This window comes from Castor canadensis, chromosome 5, assembly GCF_047511655.1.
Source record: "Castor canadensis chromosome 5, mCasCan1.hap1v2, whole genome shotgun sequence".
Taxonomy (NCBI): domain Eukaryota; kingdom Metazoa; phylum Chordata; class Mammalia; order Rodentia; family Castoridae; genus Castor; species Castor canadensis.
The window spans coordinates 178,263,040-178,286,083 of NC_133390.1; the positions used below are offsets into that span (position 1 = coordinate 178,263,040).

Consider the following 23,044-nt stretch of genomic DNA (forward strand, 5'->3'; position numbering starts at 1 on the left):
TGTTCTATTTTGCTTTTTAAAGCAGCCTGCAAGAGATTGGTTTATAGCAACAGCCAGTGCTTATAATTGTATCCCCCGATGCTCAGGAAATAATGACTGCACTTGTGTTAAAGGTCTCCCTTTCTATCACCTTTTTTTGAAATTAATTTCATCAGATGATGTTTACAAGAGACCAAAGCCAGCACTGATTAGCGTCAAAGCAAGTTAATGTGTCTTCTAAATAATGTTCTGTAATTCAGAACAAAGTATGAGTCTCCTCACACTTCAGGATGGGGTTTTGTTCGCATAAACCTACTGTCAGTTGAAGATATGAAATGTTCAGAATGCATTTAATATACCTAGCCTACCAAGCATCCTTGCTTAGCAACAGGGCCCGCTGTGAAGGATCAGTCACTCCCCCCCCGAGAACCACAGGGCTGACTAGGAGCTGCGTTCACGGCCCAGCATCCAGAGAGAGTATGGGACTGTGTAGAGACAGCCCGGACATGTTCCATATTCTACAGAGGAAGCACAGTTGCTCCTGAATGCTGATTGCCTTCACACCATTGTAAAGCTTAACAGTCGTTAAGCCAACCGTCATAAATTGGAAGAATTCCTATAAAATGAGAGACTTTTTATAGATTGGATTATAGGGCAACTCTCTCTTTTCTGAGGGATAGTTTTTGGGGCAAACAGTTCTCTTACACTGAGACTCCTTCATGTCATGTATGCTCTGAGCTGTCAACAGGGGACCGAAATGGGTCCCAATGGCTCTTGCTGAACTGAGAAGCTCCTTTTTGAAAGTAAAGTGAAATTTAGCTGGACATGGAGAAGGAACACTCTCTTTTTAAAATATAAACAGAGGTAGAAAAAACTCAACATCTAAATGATAATCCAACCAACAAGGGATTATTTTCCCATGTATTATTTTAGTCATTCATTTTAGCTTGCTTTATTCTGAACATCTTTATTCTCAGATTTCAGTTTTGTTACTTGCTCAGCCATTGGCTCCTATGGTCTTAGGATTAATAATAATAATAATAATAGGAATAGGGTAGCTAACACCAACGGTATTTATTATATACTGGTCACTATAAAGAGCCCTCTTGTCATTTCCTTTAAACTTTTAAACAAAACCACAAGTGCTATAATGATAGTTCTTTTAAAAAGGAGAGAACAGGTTTCAGGAGGATAAATGAGTTACTAAGGCTACACACTAAGGAAGACCTGTGAATGTAGACATCCTGCTCCAGACCTCGGCAAATGCTGTACCTGATACAGTACGACTGTGGTTTGTAAATAAATAGCCCAAGAATTCCAATTAACATGTACATATCAATTATCATAAACATATGTGCACATTTATCTTATGTCAAATTTACAAATTTACAAATGTAAAAGTACATTTGTTACTGAGCAGGGGCTGAGTATCGCATAGGTTCACCTGTGATATGAAGCAGGTACTGCTGTGTAGCAAAACGTCCCCAAACTCAGTGGTTCATGACAATGGTTTGTTATTGCCCAAGGATCTTTGAGTGAGCTGATTATTCTGCAGATTTGAGCCAGGCTAGGCTGATCTGGCTGGGCTTGCTCGTGTACTCTTGAGTCAGCTATGGACCTATGGGCAGATTGGTGGGGGACTGCTTGGCCTAGGATTGCCTCACAGCAGGGATGGTGGGTGGGTGTCAGCAGGTGTGTGAGGGATGAATAAAGCAGATGTCTTCTAACATGGGGAGGGAAAGAGAGAGAGAGAGAGAGAACAGAGCTTCTCAAGACCAAGTTGGGAACTGCATGGCATCTTCTGTTGCGTTCTGCTGGCTGAGGAAAATTCTAAGACCAGCACAGATTCAACTGGAGGTGTGGGGAAATCCATCCCACCTTCTGATGGGAGACCCTGAAAATCATATTGCAGTGTTTTTTTTTCAACCCACCATTCATTGAACCTTCTATCTGGGACATGTGTAGCAATTTAGAAACATTTGCTAGCAGCCCTTAATAAACAAGTGGTTCACTTTTCACAGTAAGGAGTGGTCTGGGCTGGGCAGTGTGGGCCAGCACTGGCTGGGAGTCTCAATAGTGAACAGGATACTCTGTTTTCCTGCCCCCATGTCTACTCAATTGCACTGGTTCTGTGAAGACTCGTCTTATGCAAGGCAGGGCAGGGAGAGGAGCCCCAGGCTGCAAGGATGGGCTTTGCTCTAGAAAGCTTCTGGATGGCTTCCACCAGTCCCTACTTTTGTTGCTGTCTAGACCTGGTCACAAGGCCACCCCCATTGCATGGAGTCTGTAGAAGACCACTTGGGGTTCCATTGGTAAGGAAAGGTGTGGGGATGAGAGTGGAGGGCAACTCAGTGTCTGCCCCAGCAACTTTGCCATCTGAGAAAACAATGTAGTTTATTTAAGAAAAGAATAAAGGGAATTAATTCAGCACTTTATGTAATGAGTAATCTGGATCAAGGGTCTTTTGCTTTTCTTGTAAAAGGCCAGGAAGCAACCATTTTGACTTTGCTAACCATGCATGTGGTCCCTGTTGCAACCACTCAACCCCGCTTTCTCACTGCAGGGAGAAGCATACGATATGTAGATGAGTGGGTGTAGCTGTGTGCCAATAAGACTTTATTAACAAAAAACAAGTGGAAGTGAGATTTGGCCCAGGCTGTTGTTTGCTGATTACTGATACAAATAATTTAGAGATACATAAAAGGCTAAGTAGTTGGGGGTCAGAAGACAGCAAGTTCACTTAGGTCATTGAAGTTAACCAACATTTAGGAAGCAGGCTAAAGTTTAGATCCTCATGAATGTTTTGCATCACCATGGTATTAAATAAGACAAAGTTTGGGCTTTTCTCATTAAGACTGACAATAGCAATGAGTTAAAAAACTGCATAAAGTTCCTCTCACAAATGACCAACCACTGGGTATAAATAGCCTAAATCTTCAATGGTGGCTTAGGGTGTGCTGGAGACCCAAGTTCCACCTGCCTCAGTACTCTGCTTTCTTGACCACAGGTTTTCCCTTTCTATAGTCAAAATGGCTGCTCCAGCTCCTGCCATTGTATCTATACTCCAGCTAGTAGAAAGGAGAAAAGAAGGAGTGGGTACTAGAACAAGATAGGAAGGAGACAACTCACATGCTGTGCCACCTGAGTTAAGATATAAGCAGTACCAACAAAAAGTCTACAATTCTTTTTCCTTAGAAAGCACAATTTCAGTTAGTATTCGTGGCAGTAATGCTATTTCCCAGGTACTGTTCACAAGCTAAAGCTTCTGTGTATGTGTGGACCCGGCACCTCTCACACAGTAAAATGTCAAATAAGGGGGAAAAACCAATGAAAACCAGAACTTTGAAATCCCAGTTAGGGAAAAACATGTCTTTGTTTGTCTGAGGAAAGCCAGGAATAGCACGTCAAGATTCTTTTACCAACATCTCTGTTCATGTTCACAGCTCAGAGATGTCATTTCCTCCTCAGCCAGAACTTCCACTGCCACCTGCCTCTGTTCCCACCTCTCTGGGCCTGCCCCCTACCCCCACTCCATCGTAGACAAGGAGCAAGGTCTCTCCCTGGTCCCCAAGCCCCAGGGCTGCAGCCACAGTGGTTGGCTCTCTTCCTTGTCATTCCCTGTGACTCCCACTGTCACCCACTGAAGAAGTCTCAAATGATACAATGAGCTACGGTAATAACGGTAGTAAAACACCTTGCTATTATCTGCACAGAAAGAGGCTGAGACTCTGAAAGCGCCCCATTATTCATACATATTTACTTCCGGGCTCAGCGTGCCAATCACTCAGGGAAGGCACATGGAGATGGCTACATGCCCTTAGAGACAACTCACTGTGGTGATGGAGCACAGAGAGGTGTGGGCACCAGGCAGCCATGGACCCGGGTGGGCGCTCACTTCCCGTCACAGCAGGGCTCCTCCTCAGTACACCTTCAGAACTCATGTTTAGTCTTTAAAGAGAGCTACCCCTTTAAAGAAGGGGGTGGGGGGAGATGCTTGATGAATGCAAATTGACATTAAATGGAGTTTAAAAAATGATCAGGGTTTTTAAATATGATTATAATCAGTGAGGATCATGTCGCAGTCCTGTCATTATTGATCTCACTCGTGGAGGCGGGAGAGGAACTGCTGTGAATTAATCAGAAACAGAGATCTTTCTGTAATGCTGTTCTGACTGTGAATTCTCCCCAGGGTCCACCTCAGCCCTGGGACCCCTGCAACGCTGTGCAGGTTCATCGACCCGGTGACAAAACTCCCCCCTTGCCCGAGGATCTACAGACATGCTGGGGGCGGGGTGGGTGCCTCTGTGAGAGTTTGCAGAATGAGGTGGAAACAGCCTAGAGAGTGAGTTTCGAGTCAGATTAGTTTTCATTCTTTCAGTTCATAGAGTGGGGTTTTAATGAGCACCTATCACATGCCACACAGTTTTGTGGGTGTTGGAAAGTTGTGGTGAAGGAGGCCCACTCAGGGAGCTTCTGATCAGATGAAGGGACACTACCAGGGGGGTGAGCACAGACATGGCACGTAGCAAGGGTGAAGAAGGAGGGCCCAGGGGAGTGACGGAACGCAGGGAGCACCGTGTGGTAGAATCTCATTTAATCCTTTCAACTTGGTCCCATTTTATAGATGGGGACTCTCAGCCATAGAGAGGGCGTGACCTGTCCCAGGTCACATTGCTCCAAGGTGGCAGAGGCAGGTCTTCTGTCTGGCAGCCTGGATCCAAAGTCTAAGTTCTTAGTCCCTGTGACTCAGCCTCTGCATGGAGATGGGACTTGCCATCCTCTTGAGTGAGTCTAGGACTTTCTCCCTCTTCCTTCCCATTGCAGGCTGGGGACAGGGCAGCGCTGGCTCAGTGACTCACAAGTGACAGCCTTTGCCCTCACAAAGTTGTCATGTTGGCCAAGGTTCTCCCAGCCTTCCTTCTGAGCCCCTCCTGATGCAATTACAAGGACATCAGTGGCCAAGGAACTCAGCTGGTTCTGTTTCCCTACTGGACAAGAGGAGTGCCAAATACAAAACTAACACCAAACACATATGAAACCCCTCTAATGAGGAAATAGCCAGGGAGTTCCATCCCACCAAAGCCAGAGCTTCATAACTGGCCCCTCAGTGGCAGCTGTCATGGGTCTTTCTGTCCCAGCAACCTTGAATCCAACACATACTGAAGTGCACTGTCCCTCCATGGAGACTGTGGTCACATGAAAGTTTTATTTATCAGAGTGAATTCTTTCCTGTGCTCTATGGCAAACACCTGACACAGATCATGGACAGAGCTTAAAGGGTCCTCTCAAGGCCTCTGAAGTGTTCCTGAGGCTCAGAAGGGACAACTGTGCTCATTGAGTGGCCACTGATGATGAGTTAATCTGGGGTGTGTATGTGGGTGTGTCCACACCCCCTCACCCCCACCTTCTGAAAAAGAATAAAAGGGAAACAGCCCCCATTCTGACTGTACCCTCTGGTCACAGCACCTTTTTCTATCACTGACTTTCAGGTTGCTTTCAAAGAAAAGATATCAGCCCAGGGGTCTTACTAGGTCACCTAAGGGACCCAAGTGCTTCACTGGTGCCCCCTTCTCCTGCTCTCTCCATCTTTTTCCCAGTTGTATTGCTGGTTGTGGAAGCTGGCATTAGAACTGTCCCATAACAAGAAAGGGATATCTTCTACCTGACATCCTGAAGAGTCCCCAGGGCTGCCCTCATAGGCGTGAGATCCAGTCCCTCACTGGGTATGGTGTGCTGTCGCTGACTTGAAATCCTTAGGAACTTTGAGTAAAGGCCCCACACCTTTGCTTTCTCAGGGCCCAGCAAGCTCATGTGGTCAATGGCACAATTTCCCAAGCACTGTGAAGATGGTGGTTGAAAATCAGAAAATGCAAAAGGAATGAGTGTTATTTCAAGGAGCAGCTGTGAAGGAACGAGGCCTCATGATCACATCTTAGAAGATCTGTGCTGTCCAAGTGAACATGGAGAAAGTGTAGGCTTCCAGAAGGTTCTAAAATTCAGTCTAGGTTTTAGGACACTCAAAGTAACAGAACCAAAAGACACCCCCACCCCAGTTTCTCCCCAAGGAGAAGGGAGTTTCACAGTCCTTCAGAGAACACCTTGGTCTTGTTAGTATGGAAGTTTTGGTACAGTTCATGATGTATTGGTCCATTATTATTAGAGGAGCTTTGGTTTATTCAGATTCCCCTAATTTTTCCCTAGTGTCCTTTCCTTGTCCTGTGTAGAATCCCATGTGACATGTAGTTGTCACATGTCTTCAGGTTTAACTGTTTCTCAGGACATCCTTCTTTCTCATAGGACATCCTCACGGTTAGATGGGACTTGTGGAGAGACTGTCATGACCATAGAGAAACCTGACAGGCATGGCGTTGACCAGTTGATCATGGTCAACACCCACAGTGACAAGTCATGTTGACAGCATGACTTTGCACCCACAGAAACTGGTTTCTTTTCTTTTTCTCTTCTGGAAGCATCCAAATCCTGTTTCTCTGTGTTTCCCTCTTCTACAGTTTCCATAACTATGGGGAAAGAGTGAGGGGGTGTCTTCCTGTCACCCCATTCGTGTTTCCCATGATGCATTTCTGGACTGAAGTAAGCACAGGCCTTTTCACCACACTGAAGTGTGGTGAGAACTTCATTAGAACCCTCATTGAGAAAAAATAATGAGAGGAGAGATGTTATCTATTTTAAAAAAGCACATAGGGTGCATTTCTGCACAGACGCCTATTTTAAATATTTTTATTTACCTGTCCTTTGCATGGACTCCCATCTCTCTCCCGGGATTTATTAGTAGGCCGTCTGGTCTTGTCCCCCTCAGAGAACCATTGGAATAGTGACACATGTGTCAGCTTCCCTCCTGGCAAGCACAAGGTTCAACGCAGAAAGATGGGTAGCCTTGGGTCCTCATATGTGGGGGAGAAGAAATACTTCTGAGGAAAATAGACTAATCATTTTTTAAGACAGGACTTTTGAATGTTGTTTTTGCATAGTAAGGTTAAAAATGTCTCAAAATGACAGGAAGGCTATAAGGTCCTGATTTTTCACACTGGCCATCTGTCAATCTCTGCCCTTCCACCTGCATATTTGACCTTCTATGTCTGTTTGCCATCCTTGTAAATTCACTCTTCTTCTGGATCTGTCCCATGGCCAGGCCCCCAAAGAAGCTTTTGTGATTTGGATGTACCCTGTGCACAGTCATGTGATAAACACACCATCGAGTCTGTCTGCCCCTGTCCCCAGTCAATTCACCATTGGAACAAATATTGCATTTTGTCCTGTGTTTCTTCTCACTCAACTGGCAGGTGCAGAAGGAGAAATGAGTGGAGAGGGGCTTGATTTGCCCCTTCAAGGAGTTCTCTCCTCTTGAGAGCCGGTCCCTCCCTTCTGCGTAGGGGGCTCCTTTCTTCTGAGCCCTTTGCCCACAAGGGATGGGCACAGATGTTTCTGGTGGAAAAAAAGTCCACTCTTGTCCTTTTCTGAAGTACATGCTATTGACGAGTTGAACAATGAAAACCAAAGTTTGTGTTCTTTTGTTCCCTCCCTCGCTTAAGGAGAAAAGAAAAGGGTTTTATTTTCCTTTCTTTTTGTGTCCCTCCATTTTGGAGATCTTGAGGGAGAGGTTAGAAGCATAACAAAACTCTCATCTAGAAAATGTCCCCGAACCTGCAATTACTGGAGTGTGGCTGCCCTGTTCAGAACCCGAGGACGCATTTCCACATAATACCCCTTTTAAAGGTTATTATCTGCATTGTATCATTCCGGCTCCTCTCATCCTTTCCCTCGCGTTTATTAGAGGGTGGCTCAAGTTTCTCACCCAGAAAGAACCTTCAAAATAATGAACTGTACTTAATAGTCACTCCTGGTGGTTAGGGGACCATTCGGCAAAGCAAATGGACGGCCTTGTGTTCTCGATAATGGATAGAATAGAGGAAGTATTTTTGAGATCAGATGGACCAATCATTTTTCATAATAGACTTTTTTGAAGGTTGTTTTTCATGGTGATTTTTTAAAAAAGACCTGAAAAAGAACAGAAGGACTGCAGGATGCTGTTCTCTCTGTACCTTCCCATCTTGCCTTGCCTTGCAAACTTTGTACCCCAAATTTCTCAGGCCCCCATAATTTATTCCCCTTTGAAGGCTGCCAAGGCTGTCTCCACACTTAAGGCATTTGCAGAGACACCCCCCCCGCCACGTAAAGATATGTTTACTGATGATAGCTGTTTATCCTGAATCAATGCAGTACCCATAGCCAGCTGCTGATGAGCGGCTTTGTTACAGCCTAGAGCGAGGGGCAGGGGGAGGTGGCATCTTTACACCCTCCAGCTTCTCTGCCCTCCACCCTGAGGTCAGGAGGCTGGACTTAGCAGATGAAAACACAGGACACTCAGTGAAATCCACATTGCAGATAGACAACAAACACATTAATGTTTTAGCTTGTCTCAAACATATTTCAAAAGATATACTTTTGTCAAAAAGGATTCATTGCCAGCCTGAAATTCACTTTTTTTTTTCTTTTTTGGTGGTGGTACTTGGGTTTGAACTCAGGGCTTCACATTTGCTGGACAGGTGCTTTGTCACTTGACCCACACCCCTAGTCCCTGAGCCTGGAATTCAAAAGAACTAGGCACCCACATTTTGTCTGGCAGCCCTTCCCTAAGGCAATAGCTATCACCCTTTCTATACAGTCCTCCCTGTATAGACTCTGTATGCTTGAAAATTTCAAGTCTGATTTTATTTCTTCATCCTACTCAGTTGAGGGCTTCTTGCTCACACCTGCCCGGTCTGCCTGGGCACTTCTGGGTGGGTTGATTTCTGGGCTGTTTATTGTGCCAGTACTTAGTTAATTACCTCTGATGATACGGGAACCTGGTTCCCACATGCGAGCATCCTAAGCCCCTGGCCCCCTGGCACCAGTGCACTTTGATTTCCCTCTCTCCCCTCCATCCAGGCTGCTGGGCTGCTCAGGACTGGGGCATCGCTGGCTGGACACCCTGGCTGGTCAAGGGAGGGACATCAGGGGTTGGCCCCATTACTCTGTCGACAGTGAAAGGCCACGTTCACTTTCTTTTCAGAGCTAGTGTGTGGAAGGAAAAGGGTTAAATTTCTTCTCTCTTTGAAATTGGCGAGGAGGAAGCATCAAAGCCTCACCTCTGGCTCAGAAAACACACTCAGGAACTGCAATCAGCCAGCATGAGCTTATAGACGGTGCATTTCTACATGAAAGCCTATTCTAAATTTTATTGTCTACCTCACGGTATTTCATGTCCTTGTGTCCTCTCCCCCTCGTATTTATGAGAGCCGAGGTATGGATCTCTTTCCCTGAGAGAACTTTCACAATAATGAAGCAAGCTTGACAGTGCTCACAGGGAATGCAGGATCATAGGATGTTCTGGAAGGAAAAAGCATAGCCTTGTTTTCCTCTGTAGGAGGGAAGTATTGGAGGTAAATATTTTTTCAAGATACAAGTTCTGAAGCTTGCTTTTGCACAGAGAGGTTGAAACTCCTTGAAAGGAGGGCAAGCCCATGGGCCTTGTCATTCTTATTATCTTGCTGTCTGGACCCCATCCTCCTGGATGCTCCCAACATCTCCAAAACAGAAGCAGCCCTCGTTCTTTGATGGAGACTCACACGACTTCCTCGTCATTTTCCTGACAGAGCTCATGGAAGCAGTGTAAACCTCTATCTCAAAGTCATCGTGTGGGTTTAGTCTGCCATCATTTAAGCTGCCGATTCTTTCTCCGAGTTGAATTTGGTAATAGCATAGTTGAAAAGAAGTTAGGAAGATTTGTGGAATACGATTTCAATGGCAGTGGCTTCATGTGGGGTCTTCTTTTGCTTTCATCTCTTTTTATCAGACCTTAGTTGGACAGACTTGATTTACTCCTTGTCTCTTTCTGTCAGCATTTTGAGCAGACCCTATGACTTCTATTGAGAGATTTTTGGGAATTTATCCAGCTGTCTCCAAGAAAATACCCACGGCCCCATGCCCTCCTCTGCCCTAAGACCACCATCCCCAGGCGAGGGATCTGGAAGTTGCCTAGAGATGGGAGAGTTTCTAAAGCTTGTCTTCCTTCACCTGTAGAAATGTTTGCATTTTTGTTATTCTGGTCTTTGCTTCTGTATATCATCTCTGGGGAACAGTGCATCTGCCACAAGAGTGGTCTCCCTCACTCCCTCCCCAGGCGGAATTTTCTGGGTGAATGACATTGTTTACATTCTTCTGCACACAAGAGTAAAAGGCTACCTCCCATTTTCTGTCAGATCAGGGGTTTCCTTTTCTACATTGCAAAAACGGCTCCTTTTGTGGGTAAGGAGTAGAAATCTCAGGAAGGGTGTGAGGGTTTTTATGTACCTCAGGGGGTGGACTTTCTAGGTGATTCTCATGTGTCAGTTGCTGTTCTTAAAAAATACAAGCAGAAAAGAAAAATCTAACCGGGTGCTGGTGGCTCACACCTATAATGCCAGCAATTCAGGAGGCAGAGATCTGGAGAATAGCAGTTTGAAGCCAGCCTGGGTAAATAGTTCTCGAGACCCTATCTCAAAAACCCTATCACAAACAATTGGGCTGGTGGAGTGGCTCAAGGTGTAGGCCCTGAGTTCAAGCCCCAGTACCACACACACACACACACACACACACACACACACACACACAGAGAGAGAGAGAGAGAGAGAGAGAGAGAGAGAGAGAGGAATCTAGAAATCAGTTCCTATTTATTTGGTAGGGTTAAAGATTATTTTAAAGGCTCTGTTCTTTCCTTTTGATCCTTCCTGTTTCCCTCACACTGTGATGCAGTCTACTTGCATTTTCAGATGGGCTTTTGGGTTTTGATAACCAAGCTTTTAAATTTCCAGTGATTACATTTAGGGTGCTATTCTGAGTCTAGCAGAGAATTTCTGAAGGAAGACCTCTAATTCCAGTTTCATATAATAAACGACAGAATTTCTAAAGCTGATGTGAGGACAAGAGTGACTTCACAGAATTGTATAAGACTTCTGACCCCCTCCTCCTGTGATCTCCTGTCCCTTTTGTTACTCCTCTCAGCTCCCAAGCCATGGGCGACCTTGGGCTTCATCACAGGGCTGAGCTAACTCTTGATTTTCTCTCTCTGTCTTGATCTGCAAGAGCTCATGACTATCCTGCTTTATTTTTTAGCAGAATCTGTAGAAACCACATTGATGCTTTTGCTAAGAAAACGCACGCTCGAGCTGCCTGGCAGCAACTTCTCGGGTACCCCAGAGCCCTTTCTTTTCAGGTGAAAATCCTGAGAAAAGATGAAGCCAAGTCGAAAACGTTTCACTCACCCCATTGGCCACTCAATCGGGTTTTTTCCATTATTCAGAAAACCACGCTTATAAACTACACGGCATTCATTCTTGAGTAAATTTTGGAATGGACGTTTTCAAGGAGCATTTTGGGCAACTGGAATCTTTCTCTTTATCTTGGTCGCCTTACCTTTGAATAGTGTTTTAAAAAGCTATTGAATTCCATTCCCGGAACGGCTGCATACAACAGAAATATTTCAGACTGACTCTTCCACTAATATTGTTGGAAGGAATAGCTAAGTGGACAGAAGTTTCCAGCTTTCTGAACACTGGTCTTTCCCCCATGACTTGAAAAATAAAGAGCATGGCCAGGCTGGGGCTCTGAAGGGAGAACAAATCTATGGAATATTCTAAACTATGGAATATCAGAAAACAGAGCAGCACCCCTTCTCTTCACCAGTGTTCTTGTCAAATTAATTTTATCATCTGAAATTTTGATTTGATCAAAGACTCAGATCTTCCTTAACATTTCTGTTTTCACAGAGGCTGAACTAAAATGCTCTTGTTTTTTCTAAGCTGATTAGAAAAATCACAATTGATGAGACCAGCTCTGCTCTTCTCTTTCTTGTCTCAGTTTCTGGTGTGACATGAGCCCGTTTTCCCCCCCCTCTCAGGATTAATGACATAGCAAAAGAAAGATATTTCTCCATAGCTATTATCATTGAAATGGATCAATTTCTTCTTTTTAAGGATGCAAATCTTGAGGAAAAATGAGCTCTCCCCAAACACCTCAAATATATTGCAAAAAAAGGACTGTTGCTTATGGACTCATTTAGTAATGAGAAATATTGAAAATAATAATTCAAAGAGCAGGTACTCTTGATATCCGTCTTGGCTTTGTAGATTTCAGTGTATTTTCAATACTTGTCATTTTTTAAATCTCCTCACCTCCCTCCTCTTGCTCCCCAAGATTTTAGGTACAGGCTGCAGTCTGTGCAAAGACTTTAACTTAAGGATTGATTCTGAACATGCTTTTATACTACACATCTTTCAGGAAAAGAAAAAAAAAATATCCCTGAAACAGAGATCTTAAATTGATTGCCTTTCATCAAAGAAATAGAAAAGGTCTGAGCAGCACTAAGAAAAATTTCTGAAGTACAGTGTACGATACTTCGAGGGGACACACTTCCAGAAAGCCACATTAGGAGAAAGAAATGGCCAGCCAGGTAGCCATTTGGATAAATGTGTCTTTAGTTCCTCAAACAGAGCTCTCTGAGCAACTGGGGCCAAGGCTTCATAGCCATGTAGTCGTCACTGAATGGTTCTGTGAGGTGACATTTCGGTGATTCCTCAGGCTGTCCACTTCTGACACTCGAACCAGATTAGGTGTCCTTGCAGACTGATTCATAGCCTTCTCTTTGTGGCATTTACCACTATACCAATCATTGTATAACTAAGTCCTAATTTTCTTCTCTTCAGCTAAGTGTACACTACATCAACTCTGTAGAACTGAGCTCCTTAAATTATTAGCAATAATTAATTCCAGGGCCAGGCAGGCGGGGGCGGGGGTGGCAGAGATTCTTCTTTCCTGCTCAGCAGAGTCTCTTGGATTCTGCACATAACTAGCTTTTAAATGGCTGAAAATTTTTAACTCGATCCCTCCAGTCCCACTATCATGGTTTAGGGGAAATTTCTCTGAGGCTCAAGTTATCAAAGCAGCTGTCTTTCATTAAAAAAAAAAAAAATAATAAAGCAAAGCCAACTGCTCTTACAGGTAGCTCTGGGGGAAAAAGTTTTACCTAATCGTGCGTAAGAGGTACAAGAGCTAAGAATTAGCTCTTCTTTGAGGTCACCTAGAGGAGAATGACTTCTTTAATTTAGCTTTTGCACTTGTGTTAGTCCACCACAAGGAGACAGGATGTGGTGGTGGAGGGTCCCCGTGGTGTTTCTTGTGCCCTGCTCCTGTCACAAATCACCAAGGAGAAACAAAATGGCAGCCTGAACTCCACTGGCTCCCTCTCCATTTCTCTGACTAGAGCTAATGGCTCTCTACTATTATTATTCCTGTCAGAATTAATAGGGAGATATTCCTTTTCCTAAAGCCATTAGTTAAGTAATATTGCTTACAGAATTGCTGAAACAGGGTAACACCTCCTTCTGCAGGGTGTAAATCTTAAGAAATGATGAAGCAATTGCTAAAACACATCAATTATGTTCCAAAGCCTGAACTTTCTCTCCACAATTTTCATTTAGAGTTAAGAAAGTTTGAAATTAATGACCCATAAAGTAGATTCTCTTGATTTAATTTTGGCACTAAAGAATTCACTTTCCTCTTCATTTGGTTTCCTTTCTTCTCTACAATTTGTCCTCTCTTTTTTGTAGAACATTCTCTTATTGTCTGGGCATGATTAAAGTTTTGACTTACCAAAAAACTAAAAAAAATTTTTCTTTGGAGAAAATGGTAAGTGAAGTGTTCTCAAACTGATTGCCTTTCATCAAAGAAAGAACAGAAATGAGAACCATCCAGAAAAGTGGTTTCTGAGAAAAAAAAAGATATTTCAAATGATTGCTTAGAAGAGGCAAAGTTTTAAAAAAAATGATAGTACAAAAATACTCTGGATTTGGTTAGACATAGGAAGACATATTTTTTTCTCTTCTTTTCATGAGTCTCTCAGTTTTTTTTTTTTTTTTTGTGCTGGAGAAACCAAACTCCGTGACTAGCCTGTGAAGATTTCTCCCCTTCTATCAGTAATTTGTTCTGACCTTCTGCTCAGAGGATTGACTTGACTTAAAGCACTGTCTAAACACAGTTGGGCTCATTCTGAGGTTTTTCCTCATCAGTTTGAGTCTAAATTTTACAGCCAATATCAAAATTGTCCTGTATTTTTTTCCTTGCAACTAATAAAAAGCAATACGATGCTTGTTGTAACAAAGACAGCAACATCCATCTGTCAAGGAAAACCTGGTGATTTCCAACCTCGTTGCCCCCTGGGGCTACCAGAGTTAGGTTGGTGTGCACCCTTCTACATCTTTCTCCATGTCCCCACAGACATGGATGCATGCATGCATTTCTTTTGCTTTCTCTCTTTCTTTAACAAAAAAGGATCATGCCTTAAGTAGTAATCAGCATTTATTTTCTCCTTAATGTATCTTACACAACTCTAAACCAATATGTATATAGATACATAGATTGGTTGATTGATAGACTGACAGATTGTTTTATTAGTGGCATAAAATCCCACAACGAACAGGTGCCGTCATTTATACATCCAGTCTTTCTGTTGACGGTTGTTCATGCTGACTCCTGTTGTTTTCCTGCCTGCTGTGGTAGTCACTATTCCTGCAGTTTCCCAAGGAGCAAATGCTCTATCAATTATTTCATGATAGAATTATCAGTGATAATTATTTATTTCATTTTTACAAGGCACTACCAAATGACTTTTCAAAATCAAACGCACTCTCCCATAAATCTTTTTTTCTTCTTTTGTGCTAGTTTATTAGAAGTAATATCTTTCATTTCTATGCAAGATGAGGACAGCGGAGATTGAAAACGGGTAGGATTATTACTAACATGCCCAAAAGCTTTATGGTGAAAGAGATAAAATGCCCTCAACTGGAAAAATGTTTGTATAAATTTCTCAAAATTATCTTCAAGAGGATGACATTTTCTTTTTTCTCATAAATATTTTCAACAACATTTTTAATAAACTTTGCTTCAGCAAAATAACAAAACCAGGGGGAAATGGCTATCAGAGTTGGCATACTTGAGTTTCCTAAAATATCAGTGATCACATGCTGGTCTGTCATGGACCAAATTCAGGCCTTGGAGATGTTCTAGAAATTAGTTATATTTTAAAACACGTAAAGTACCAATTTCTAGTTAGTGTCTCATGAGAAATGGATGAAGTTACTGCTGGAGAGCCTCGTTTGCTGTTTCTCTCCTGTTGCTGAGCGTCCCCTTGAGTCTGGGCAAGACAGCCCCTCCACCAGGGGCCCTGCAGCCTCCCTCAGGCTCCTGAGCACCTGACTTAGTGACCTTTGGTTTTGGTCAGGATTCTCAGCCTTAGTACTGCTGATATCTGGGGATGGATAATTCTTTTTTGCATTGTAGGATGCTTAGCAGTATTTCAGGTTTTCAGCCACAAGAAGCCAAGAACAGCCTCTGCTGCCAGCATCACACACTTTCAGTGAGGACAGCCAGAAATGGACCCAGACCTCACTTCTGGTTGAGCACCACTGGCTTAAGCAAACCCACCAAATACATTTTTCCCAGTAAATTCTGAGATAAACTTCCCAATGATGGTTCCTGGGCAGTTTTAATTTTTTCACTTGATGAAGGAACAATGTTGAATTCTGTACCTGTCAGTGAAACCTTTCAAACCAGCCACATTCACACAGTTGCAATATCTGAGAAGATGAAGTGATCAAAACACGCCTTTTTCCTCTGGGGAACCGAGATGTGGGCAAAGTGTGATTACAGGTGGTTCTGAGGTAAAATGTCACCTAATTACACACTCATAAAAGACACAATTTTCTAAATGCTGCATGAAAAGGCCTGAGTAAGTCCCTGGCTCAGAGGTAGACATCATCTTTGTCCGCTGTGGTTTTCTTCAGTGGGTTCTTTTATTCACCGTTGCAGGACTGGGGCAGCTAGCCTGCTCTCCCCTCTCCCCACTCTACAGAAGTCACCCCAAAAGGAGTGTCTGAGGTGTGGAGCTAACAGGAGGCTGTGACAGAACTTCCTGCATCTCTCCTAACAACCCCCCTGCATCTTTTCTCATTATAATTAATGGAAAAGTATTAATTCTTTCCCTAAAGCTATTAGTTAAGTTACAGTGCTTTGAAATTGCTGAAACAGAGTAATTTCTCCTTCATTCCCTGGGTATAAATCTTCAGGAACGATGAGACGCTGTGCCAGGTGTATCGATTACATCCCGGGGAAGAGATCCACATAGACAGTTTTCATTTAGCAACTAGAAACTTTTAAAATAATGATACATACATAAGTAGATTGTCTAGGCTCAGCCTTACCACTTAGTGTTGCAAATGGCCTTTCTTTTATCATCTCTTTTCCTTCTGCGATTTCAAAATCCTATTTTGATTATATTTTAAGGGGACACTCTTGCCATCTGGATAGGATAAAATCATTAACTTAAAGCCAGATTTTAAGCATCATTTTGCCTTAAACATGGTTTAGGTAAAGGGCAGAGTGTCTTGATTGGCTCTCATCAAAGAGATAGAACAGAGATGAGAATCACTAAGAACAGTGCTTGCTGAAATAAAAAATTCGTTTATGATTACTTAGAGGCAAACTTTCAAAAGATTGCATTAGGATAGCTCAGAAATACCCGAGGCTCCACTTGATAAATGCTTTTTTCTAGGTCTCTCTCAGGTCCCCCACCCCCTGCCTGTGCAGCCAGTGTTTGGGGCTGCTTCTGCCCACTCACCAACCTCCCACTCCTGATTATTTCTTGATTGGCAGTGACCACCGACAGCTCCCATCCTCTTTGCCTGAGAGGAATAAAGAAAGCCTCTCTCTGCCACCATTCTCAGCCGTGCTGTTTTTCCTTAGGAGATTATAAACAAAAACTGTAATAGGACTACCTTAGCCAGTGAACTTGCTGTCAGGCAGCTGCTAACATCAGGTATTCAAGAGGGACATAAAGAAAATTAGCTGAAAAATTATACCAGTCAATGATTCAAACTCACTAGTGATGGAACCCTCTAGAACAGGCACAGTGATGATGGGTTTAGCTCTTTTCTATGGAGAGAGGTTGGGTCAGGACCCCATCTCTGTCTCAGAGTATCTTCTTGATGGTGTTTATGACATTTGCGTGGCAATTTTCTTTGTCTTTTTTTTTTTTTATTTTGAGGCGTTTCTGCCTCTTCTGCACAAGATCCCTTGCATTTGGCTCCATTCTAGTGTTCACCATCAGCCAATTCAGGTTCAGCAACATGGACTCAATAAATATTTGAATTAAAGGAACAAATAACTCTCTACACAGTGATTACTTTTAAAGATCTGCCCTGCTTTCTTTAAGTGATTGTGAGTTTCAATTGTTAGGACCTTGTGTATTCTTTAATGGCAGGGATGCTTCTGAACAATTTAATCTCATATCAATTAATAGCCCGAGAGATTACTCCTACTGTCTTGTTTACTCTTGAAAAGTGATCTTTTCACCCTGAAAATTCAGTCTGTGGGCTCCATATTAACTGAGTTTTTGGTGTATTGGAATTAAAAAGGGAAGAAATGTTTCAAATTTCTTACATTTTCAGATAATGATATTTGAGTAATACATTTATTAGCATTTTAATAAGGCCTAGAAATTAGACAGCCGGAAGCAGGCTTGGCATTAAAGATGTCTGTGGCTGTAAGTTTCATCGTGTGGTTTCTTCATATCATTTTTGTTTTAATCATTTTACAGTTTCCTATAGCCTTTTCAAGAGGGCTAAATTTACAATTGCCCTAACAGTTTAAGCAGTCTCTTCCTCCCGACATGGTGTGGCAATTATTTCTGAGAGGAATTATTAAAAATGCAGTCTTTAATCAGGGGAAGAACAGCACAGCAGAGAGCCATGATGAGAGATGGCGTCTCTAATAAGATTCCTGTAATTGTGTAAGAGCAGTCGAATTTCCAAAGATTGCATGAAGATGGCAGAATCTGTAATTTCTAAAACCATGGGCAGTGATTCATATGGTGTGATACTGAAGACAAGACAGGGTCACATTCTGTGCTTTAAAATTTGACCAGGGCAAGCCTTACTTTCTGAAAAGAGTCATTCATTTAAAAGCAAGTTAGTGTCCTGCCTCAATAATCCAAATTAGTTTAACACACTTCAGTGACATTATTTGGGCATTTTTCACAATTATTAGAGATAACTCACTTTTCTCTGTAGACTGTAGGGTCAAAAGCAAATTAAATCCATGGATTTTCTCTCTTCCCTCTCTCTGATGAGCCAGAAGTTAGCGGTCAAATGCGCACATGACCTTTCTGCTTAAGCTTAAAAACCCAAACAACCTGTTGGAAAGACATTTGGCCAGCGGATTATTTTCTCTATACTAATTGGTTTTACTTCATTGAATTGAATGAATTGCCTGGTTGTTTTGTCACTGTGGGGACAGAGTTTAATCCACTTAGGGTGAGCACTTGTTCTTGGTAAACTATCAGGCCACAGAAATGCTTATCATTGCTATTTCCTGGTGATTTTTCATGGGTGAAAATGAAAGTCTATGTTGAATCCATCCACAGTCTCTATCTCTACTTCCACCACCCTGGTCAAGTCATGTCTGGTCCTTAGACCACCCCAGTAACCCATAACTGATTTCCCCACCTCTGCTACCTCTCTTTCCAAGTCAGTCCAGGTAGTAGCAATGGGCATCTTTAAAAACTATAGAGTCCTGCTGAAAACATTGGCTTCTTCCAAGGAGTGCAGGACAGAATTGAGACTCCTCACCAATGCCACCTATACCTTCCAAGACCTGAGTCCTTCTTGTCTTCTGCACCTCCATTTTGCCCTTGTCTTTTGCTCATGACCTGTCTTCCATGCTGGCTTTCCTTCAGTCCTTAGCTCTGGACTCCAAATTCCTTCCTATCATGGGGTCTCTGCATCTGTTTTTCCTTTATCTGGAACATTCTTTATTGTGCTGATTCTTCTTCATCCCAACAGCCTCTTTTCTGACATCACTGACATTTCTGAGAGGTCCTCCTCAACTATCTCATGCAGTCACCCTGTCACTCTGAAATATGATCCCTCATTTATCGGTACAGTCTAACACCCACCCCACATTTACTGCAAGGCTCTGTAGCTGTCTCCCGTGTTCTGTCTGTCACATTCTCTGATCTTTACTCCCTGTAATGTCCCCTCCCTCTGTTTACTTCCTTCATGACCTCAGCCCAATATGAAATGCTCTCTGTGTCTGTGCCCTTGTCTTGATTTTTCTGTCCCCATTAAAGCTAGGGTCACCTTTGCTCTGTTCTCCAATCTCCTATGAAGCACAGTTTCTGGTTAACTGAAGGGACTTGGGTCACATTTTTGAACCAATGAGTGGAATAATAAACCATGGATCATTGTCATTAGACAACTTTGGGGCCCATGGCTCACTCAAGATTCTTTGAAGGGAACATCACTGCTTCCCTTCCAAACCATTTCACTTTCTATAGATCTTCAATGTTGATCGGCCTAGGATTAATTGCATAGCTGACCCATGGACATAGAAGAAGCAGGTCTGTGTTTTTGAAAGGCTCAAGATAAAGGATGGAGCCCATTAATACACCTCTGCTTTCCTACAGAAACCCAGCAGAAGTTAGGAAGTGAGTGTTTTTGCAGTGCGCATTCCATAAGGAGATGACTTGGAGAAGAAATGACGCCATACTTGTGGAAGTTGGAATGCAGAGCTGGGTGGTAACTGCCAGCACTAATCCTGATTTAACAGTGGGGACCCCCGATCCCCATCACTCAGAAGTTCATGATACCAACCAGGTGGGGCTGAAAACATGAAGATTGTTTGAAAGTCTAAGAAACAGTCTGACCCCTCAAACCTATCACTCCACTTAGTGCTTTGAACTTCCCTCTTCTCCCCTCTGCAAAAGCATAGTCTCTGGGGAACATACAAAATACTGAGTCACCATTTCACTGGGGGTGGGGGGCTGAGGGAGCTACATTGAATACAGGAGGTTTAACCAAATGGTTAAAACTGTATGTGGAGGGTTGGCAGAATGGCTCAAATGGTAGAGCACCTGCCTAGCAAAAGTGAGGTCTGAGTTCAAACCTCAGTACTGCAAAAAAGAAAGAGGAAGGAAGGAAAAAGAAAGGAAGAAAGAAAAAAAACTGCATGTGGAGCCCCCAAATCTCTTCCCCAATTTCAACTCCAGAGTGCTGGCAGCCTCCTTACATTCCCCAGGCAGCAGATTGAAAGACCCTTGTGGAAGCTGACCAGTGCACATGGAGGATTCAAAGGTCGTTACTTCAGGATTTCCCACTTGGACAAGACCAACACATGACCCTACTGTAAGGCCCATGCACCTGTGAAGAGCAAATCAGCTTTTTATACCCTTTCTCTTCCTTCCTTCCTTCCTTCCTTCTTTTTAAAATTTTTGAAACTGGGTCTCACTGTGTAGTCCAGGCTGACCTCGAACTTCAGATCCTCCTGCCTCAGCCTCCCAAGTGTGGGAGTTACAGGTGTGTACCACCACACCCAGCTCTTACACCCATTTCTTAAATATGGGCTGATATTTAAGATGGCTCTATCTCTTAAGAAAGTCTTTAACATGAAGAGAGAAAAAAACAAACAACTGAAAGAAAGGAACTTAGACCATGAAGAGAATGGCTAACTTCAACAATGACAGTGGTAAGCCTTCTCTCCATTGGCTGAGAGCCAAGATAGTGACAAACAGGATGCAATCAAAAACAACCATGAAATGAAGAACACAATAGCAGAAATAGAAATGCATGCCTTGGAAGAAAAAGGTGTGAGATATCTCCCAAAAGTAAAACAAGAAGACAAAGTAACAAAACAGGAAATTAAAAAGAGAAATACAAGACTATATATCATGAGGTTCAGTAACCTAATAAGACATTTCTAAAAAGACAGAAAAGACAAAAAAGAAGGGAAAAAGACCCTCAAAGAAATGATGCATCAGTTCAAGAGACCTGTTGAACAGCTGTGATGGCTGCTGTGATGACAATGTATCATGTTTTTCAAAACTGCCAAGAGCAGATTTCAACAAAAGTGTGGAGTCATGCATATGTTAACTGACTTTATTTAGCTTTTCTACAATGTATACATATTTCAAAACAACACACTGTACATGATTAATAAAAAGAAAGGATCTTATTTTTCTAAAACCAAAGGGCATACTCAGATAGATAAGGTGCACTGAGGGCCCAGCTAGGCCATGGTGCCACGGGCAATAAGGAAGAGCCTCACTGCTTCCAGAGAAGGGAAACAAAAAAGGTTTCCTGGCTGGGTGCCAGTGACTCATGCTTGTCAACCTAGGTACTTGGGAGGCTGAGATCAGGAGAATCTTTTTTCCAGGTCATCCTGAAGAAACATTTCATGAGACCCCATCTCAATGGGAAAAAGCTGGACTTGGTGGTTCTGCCTTCATCCCAGTGTTGGCAGGAAGAGTAAAATAGGGGCATCAAGGTCCACGCAGGCCTGGGCAAAAAGAGAGACCCTGTCTCCAAAAACAATCAGAGCAAGAAAGCTGGAGGTGACTCAAGTGGTAGAGAGCCTGCATAGCAAGCTCAGCCCTGAGTTCACACCCTGTGCCACCAAAATAGATAGAGGATAGATAGATGATGGATAGATAGATGATAGATAGACAGATGATAGATAGATGATAGAGGATAGATAAAGGTTTTCTACAATCTTAAGTCATGTTGGTTCCAGGCTTCTCAACCACTGGAACTCAATATGGCAGCATCTTCATTTATAGAGGAAAAGGATTTCCAATTTAAAGTTAAGTTATGCCCAGAAAAGCTGGCAGTTACAATCCAAGTAACTGTATCCCATGCTCTTTTCTCATGAAACTACCAGAAGTTTTGTGTTAGGAAAGCAAGAGAGCAAACCAAGAAAAAAGAGGTTGAGGGGTCCAGGAATCAAGAAAGAGATGAGAGGGCCCCTGTTCTGAGAAGGGAGATCCCAGGTACATGGACCAAGACACAGCAGAGGTGCAACTAGAGGTCTGACTTGGAGCAAGCTAGAAAGCTTCAAAAGCAATAGTTTCCCTTCCCTTCCCTTCCCTCTTCCCTTCCCTTCCCTTCCCTTCCCTTCCCTTCCCTCCCTTCCCTCCCCTCCCCTCCCATCCCTTCCCCTCCCCTCCTCTCCCCTTTCCTTCCCTTCCCAAAACAGGAAATTGAACACCCAAAGTTCATTACATGCTTAAGATATGAGAGTTTTAGACTCTCGAGAGAGCTATTTCTAAGGAAATGAAATCTTAGATAATTGGGAACGAGGTTGGGAATGATTTTAGTAATAAATCTGTAAGCAAAAATAAATACTTCTAAACTCCAAAGAAAACAATTTTGTCAAGAAAGGCAATGTAATCATAGTATACTACATGGCTCAATGATAAAGGCGTTTTCCTGAGCATAAAGTTTGAATATTCACCTAAAGAAGGGAAGGCATCAGGGAGACGTAACCGTTGAGAGGGCAGAGGAGTAAGAAGTGTGATACCTGAGAGAGGGAAGGTCATGGAGGGGAGGAGCGGGGAGGAGGGGAGCCCCTGTGAGAAATCAGAGGCCATACTCAGGACTGAAACCAAATGGACATTCAGTATTAGAAGCATACTAGTAGGAGTGAAGGAGATAAATAAGGGAAGAATCCAAAGTGGGAAAAGATGGCCGGGTGGGCAGGGGTTGCTGGATTCTTTATGAACAGAAAGGGTTGACTTTCCCAAACTCTATGCCCAGTGCTTCTTTCAGGGATGCAGCCTGCCTAGAATGTTTTCATAAAATATTTTTCATCTTGTGATAGAATCTACCTACTCTGAAATGCTGTGGTCCTTTTGACCTGTTCCCTGGGTCGCTGTGGGGAAACAGAGAGAGAGAGTAAGGGAGGGACAAGAAGAAAGTGGGTGTGCGAGAGGCTGTTTTGTGGACTTGGTGAGGCAAAGCAACAGTATCCCAAATGCTAGCCTGAGCTGCTGTGCCCCGGCACTCCAAATGGAGACTGAGACATGTCACCTCTAGGGGGCCATTGTCCATGATCTAGAGGAGTGGCCTCTACTCTGGCCACCTGGCTTTACGGCCAGAGGATTTGAGCTAAGCTAAAATTAGTGTAAATACAACCAGGAAGATGA

General features: G+C 43.1%; 1 protein-coding gene across 3 annotated transcripts in view; it reads left to right on the plus strand.

Annotated features, from left to right (window-relative positions):
- The window catches only part of Znf831 (zinc finger protein 831), a 108,993-nt gene that overhangs the window by 79,440 nt on the left and 6,509 nt on the right, over positions 1–23,044 (plus strand). The window lies entirely within an intron of this gene.